The sequence below is a fragment of the Cricetulus griseus genome, chromosome 5 (assembly GCF_003668045.3).
Source record: "Cricetulus griseus strain 17A/GY chromosome 5, alternate assembly CriGri-PICRH-1.0, whole genome shotgun sequence".
Taxonomy (NCBI): Eukaryota; Metazoa; Chordata; class Mammalia; order Rodentia; family Cricetidae; genus Cricetulus; species Cricetulus griseus.
The window spans coordinates 102200827-102206000 of NC_048598.1; the positions used below are offsets into that span (position 1 = coordinate 102200827).

The 5174-nt window shown below is 56.3% G+C and overlaps 1 long non-coding RNA gene across 2 annotated transcripts; it reads left to right on the forward strand.

Moving 5' to 3' along the window:
* Positions 1 to 34: 34 nt before the first annotated feature.
* On the forward strand, positions 35 to 4792 carry LOC113836171. Of its 2 annotated transcripts, XR_004770271.1 has the most exons (3): positions 35 to 1447; positions 1832 to 1944; positions 4626 to 4792. It is a non-coding gene; the product is annotated as an uncharacterized LOC113836171 (long non-coding RNA). The 2 variants fall into 2 exon arrangements; XR_003486147.1 differs by having other exon boundaries at positions 35 to 1944.
* Positions 4793 to 5174: the final 382 nt, after the last annotated feature.

The window sequence follows — 5174 nt, forward strand, 5'->3', positions numbered from 1 at the left end:
TCTTTTTCCCCCCCGCGAAGGAAGCAGCTGCCACGCGCGTCCTCCCCCGTCACGCACGGCCTTTGCTCCCGACCCCAACACTTTTCCCGTGCAAACAAAGATCCCTGGGGCTCAGAGAGGGTGAGCAGCATGGAGAAGCCCCAGCGCACCTCCCGCCCTGCCCTGCACTGCACTGCACTGCGGTCGGTCGGTGGGGTCTGCTGCACACCATGGGGCCCGGCACTTCTCAAACCGACCGTGCAGATGCAGCCTCACAGCCTCTCCTCCTTTTCACCTCAAGTTCTTCACTAATCCGAGCCTGATCCCCAGTCTCCACACTGGGGCCAGAGTTGTGGGGGCGCAGCCAGGCAGGGATGGGGCTGGAGGATGCCAGCTCCACGCTGGAGGGGGGGGTCGGGTGGACACCCTGCCCACCCCTGAACTGCCCAGAGGGCATAGTGCTGGCTCCATCCCCATCACCACATAAAGCCAGAGGATCAGGAGTTCAAGGCCAGCCTTGGCTACATAGTGAGTCCTAGGTCAAGGTGAGATTCTGTGTGAGCTGCACCTTTAATTCCATCACCACAGAGACAGGGAGATGTTTGTGAGCTGTAGTCTACCTTGGCCTACATAGTGAGACACTATCTCCAAGTGCTCAAGGCCTACAACTGAACCCAGCTTGAGACAGGGCGGGGTGCCCACATCTTTGGGATTGTCAGTGGGGGGCTTCTGAAAGGGAACACGGCGGGGGGGGGGAGAGGTTGCAGGACTGTTGTGTGGGGAACAGCTTGTCTCCCCATCCCCAGGTCGGGGTACAACTGTAGGGTGCTCCTGCCCACTGCATTCTGGCAACACCCCAAGATAGTGTGGTTAGTGCACACTGCCCAGGACCTCAATTTGCATATCTGGGGCCAGGTGGCAGGTACTGTGTCTGCCTGCAGGGCATGTTTTATTTAACAATGCTAAGCCTATTCTATATATTTCTTAAAGGCAGGGTCTCATGTAGCCCAAGGTAGTCTCAAACTCAATGTGTAGCTAAGGATGACCCTGAATTCCCAACCCTCCTACCCTGAGATCTGAGATGACAGGCCTGAACCACCAGGCCTTACAAGTATCAACTAATTTGCTCACCAAGACACCTTCTCATTATCCTTTCTACAGATGAGGAAACTGAGGCCCGAGGGTGGTGACTTCCAGAGCTGCCTGGGCTTCACAGAGATAACCTTCGGCAAACCACAAAACAAGCTGAAAGCTGAGTGTGGGGTGGGAATGGGACCCAGCTATAGCCTGGTCACACATTAATTCTGAGGTCAGTCAACTTTTGTTGTTCGGTATGAGGCAGGAGATTCCTGTATGTTACTCAGCTCTGTCCCAGTCGTGAGGCACACTTGTCATCCCAGCACCAGGGAAGCAGAGGCATGAGGCTTAGCTTGCAGGTTCAAAGCCAGCCTGGACTACAGAGTTTCAGGTCGGTTCTGTCTTCCTTTACGTTTTATGGGTGAAGAAAAGGATGAGGAATGAAAATGGTTTCAAAGTTGCACAGCAAAGAACTGCTGAGTCCGGGGTTTGAACTTGGGTAGACCCTGTGAACTTTGACCTATAGAAGGTTTGACCTTCAAGCTCTTTACTAGAAAAAGAAGTCACCGCCAAGGTGGGGGAGTCCTCACAGGGGTTGAAGGATTTTTCAAACTTTGCACGCTCTGGGCAAGCACCCCATGCCCCACTCCGGCCTTCCCTATTGACTTTTGGTTTGGGGGACAAGTTCTGATCAGTTAGCCCAGGCTGCCCTCAATTCCAGAACCTTGTGCCTGAGCCCCGAGCTGGGGTGCCAGGTGTGGCCCATGTGTTTCAGGAGTGAATGTCACCGGTGGGCGCATGAGCGGGAGCCCAGGGGAGCTGGGTCATCCCTATCTACAGTTGGAGGTCAGTCTGGTCTACGCGACCCTTCGACTCAAAAGCCAAGAGGTGAGTGTGAGTGAGTGTGAGCCGGGTGTCTGTCCTTCCCGCACTGGCGATGACCCTGGCCTCGCACGTGCTCTGCAACGGAAGAGCTCCTCCCACTGCCCGTCTCCTGGGGGCGGGATCCGAGGCCTCAGGATAAACTATGGGTTAAGGGCCTTACTACCTGGCTGGTGATTGGCCACAGTGCAGCTCCACGGCCTCTGATTGGTCGTCGCTGGCAGCTGCCCCCGACGTCGCCGACTCCATCTTTATTCCTGGCGCTGCCCTCACCTGTCTGGGAGCCTCCCTTAGCGGGACTGGGCTGAGTTAGCGCTCTCACTTCAGCAGCCCCGAGTGTGCTGCAGCGCTGGCTGCCAGAGACCGCCCGCCCGCTCGCCCGCCCGCGACCAGGGGGTGAGGCCTCTCTGACCACATTTGTGAGACCCCTCCCCCACTTCTGGAATTTTCCAAACAACCGGGAAAGGTGGGGGAAGAACACGAGAGACTCGAGTTAGACAGCTACCAGAACTTCCTGCTTCGGGGGTGTCTTGCGCGGGAGAGAAACTGCACCCCTTTTCCTCTCTGCACATTTCTCTCCCGCGAAGGAAGCAGCTGAGCTGAGCCAACCGCGTCTGCCCGGCTTCGCTGCCAGCGGGGCGGGCCTGGCACACGCCTGGGCGCGGGCGCGGGCTCTGCCTGCACACGCCGGGGCCTCAGGGTACCCGCCATGCAGTGCCAGGCAGTCCGCCTGGCGTCCTACCCCACAGAGGGAAACTGAGGCAGAAGGTGCTGACACGACGATCAGATGCCATGACCCTGTGGCTCTCCCGTCCAAAAGCCACTGGACAAGCTCAGGACATGGGGACGGGGTGGGGGCGCTCTTCACTGAAGCTGGGGCAAGGCGGGGCAGGGGCTGGCACCAGGAAGTGGGGCCTGCCCGGGAGTGGAAGCTGGCCCCCAGGCTCCCACAGAGGAAACACTGAAGCTCCCGAGGGAACTGAGGACAGACACAGTGACCGCCGTGCAGCAAACTCAGGGGCGAGGGCCAGACAGCCCCATGGGAAGCTCAACACCGAGCTCTGCCCATAGGAAATTCAAGCCTTTGAATCTGGAAAGACCCAGGAGCTACGCCCCCAGCCCCTCAGGGGGGGGATTATAGTCAGGTCATCAGCACTGACCATGGCCCCAGCCTTTTAATTTTTGAGACACTACCTCTGACTGGCCCAGGCTGGCCTTGAACTCTTGATATTCCTGCCTCAGCTTCCCATGCAGCTGGGCTGAGCAGCCTGGTGTCACTGGGTCATGTGTCCCTCTCTCACAGGGGGAGGGGGGAGGACATGGGGGAGGGGACCAAGCACACCATTCCCCAGCCTTCTAAACTCTGGGGGGGGGAGCAAGATGGGGGTCTTCAGGTCTCCCACAGGGTCCTCAGGGCACAGAAACACCTGGATGCCCTGTGTGACAGTCCCAGGGCTTCACGTGTGTCCCCATCTGTACCACGGTGCTGGCCCTACTGTGGGGCAGCTGTTACTTCTGGTCTTCGACCAACGGGCTTGTTGGCACGTGGATGATCCTGCACCTGGGTTGCTATGCATCACGCCAGGCCTGAGGCTCACTTCCACCCAGGTGTCCTACCGTGGGGTGGGGATGGGTGTTGACATGTCCTGGGGTTAAGCGAATTCTTACTGTGTGGATTTTTTATCACCTTTGTTTGAACAAGCCTGGCATGCAATTGGCGCTAAATAACTGCATGTCTGGCACATAGGTAGCCTCCACAAACTGATCATCAGGAATGCAGTTGGTACTAAATAATCACACTGCACAGTGGCTGAACACAGGGCTATTAAACATGTTTCCTCTCTGGGGGAAACTGAGGCTCAGATGTTACAAGCAGGGCCCTTGCTGGGGGTACAGAGGCCCTGCTGGAAACAGAAGAGTAGCCAGAGCACAAAGGGTGGCCTAAGGCCCTGTGTCTTCTCTAGGCCCGGCCAGAGTGTCCTGACCCCACAGGCTGGGCACTGCCAGAGAGCTGAACAAATAAGAACAGGGGTGGCTTTCTGCAATGCACAGCTTGTCCTCCGGGTTTCCTGGGGGGCTGCTCTCCTCGGCTCCACCCTCCCCAGCCTGCCCTCCCCCATCCTCTGCGGGGGATATTTGTGCAGAAGGCTCAGTCCAACTGGCCAAGTGCCAGGTTGGAAGGCTGGACACAGGGCACGATGCTCTGGGAACCTTTTCATCTGGCTCAGAAGCGTGCAGGGCCTGCTGACCCTGAATCAATCCAAGGCTTACGTCCCTGGGAAATAGATTTGCAAAGCGCGAGTGTGTGGGTAATGAGTTCAGAGCCAGGTGTAAGGTAGGCACTAAATGATTGCATGTGCAGTATACAGTTGGCACTAAATAATAGCAAACAACCCAGAAGCTTGAGTTGGGGTTGGAAATACGATTGGAGGTTTGTGGTCACAGTGAGTTCAACAGCTATGATGACACCCAACTGCCACCCCACCCAGGAACCAGTCCTAAGCAGCTTGGTCTGTGAGTACACATGTGTCAAACGGCAGTCACGGGTCTACTCTGGCCAGTGAGATCTGTTCCACCAGGGTCTACTATTAACCGTGTCTGCTGGGTGTTGCCACAATGCCCAGGATTTTAGTCACATACTTGTCTCTGTTGCTGCCAAGACAGACTCTGTGTATCCTTTGCCATAGGACGGTGACAACGCAGCTGAGCCTTCTCGGGAGTGGTGGGCCTAGTCTAATCTGTGAGACCTTCTGGACATAAACTGAGTTTGCCAGAGGACACATAATTCAACCCCGAGATCATGGACACCCAGTTTATTAATAAAGTTTTATTGGCAAATGGCCATCCCCACTCATGCCATGTTCTGTCCATGATGCCTTGCTTTGCCAGAGCCCGAGTGTGGCTGTCACAGGGATGGTTTGGCCACAGCTATTCTTCCCTTTAACAGTCACCTGATGTGTATTTTGCCCACATGAATGTTGCTACCACGTGTAAGCAGCGGCCTGGTAAGGGTGTGGAAACCCCCGTTCCAGGGGTTACAGATAATGGTGAGCTATCATGTGGGCACCAGCAACCAAACCTGTGCTCTCTACAATGGAGCCACCTCCCTGCACTAAACTTCTTCTTTAAGAGACAGTTTTGGGGGCTGGAGAAATGGCTCAGAGGTTAAGAGCACTGACTGCTCTTCCAGAGATCCTGAGTTCAATTCCCAGCAACCACATGGTGGCTCACAACCA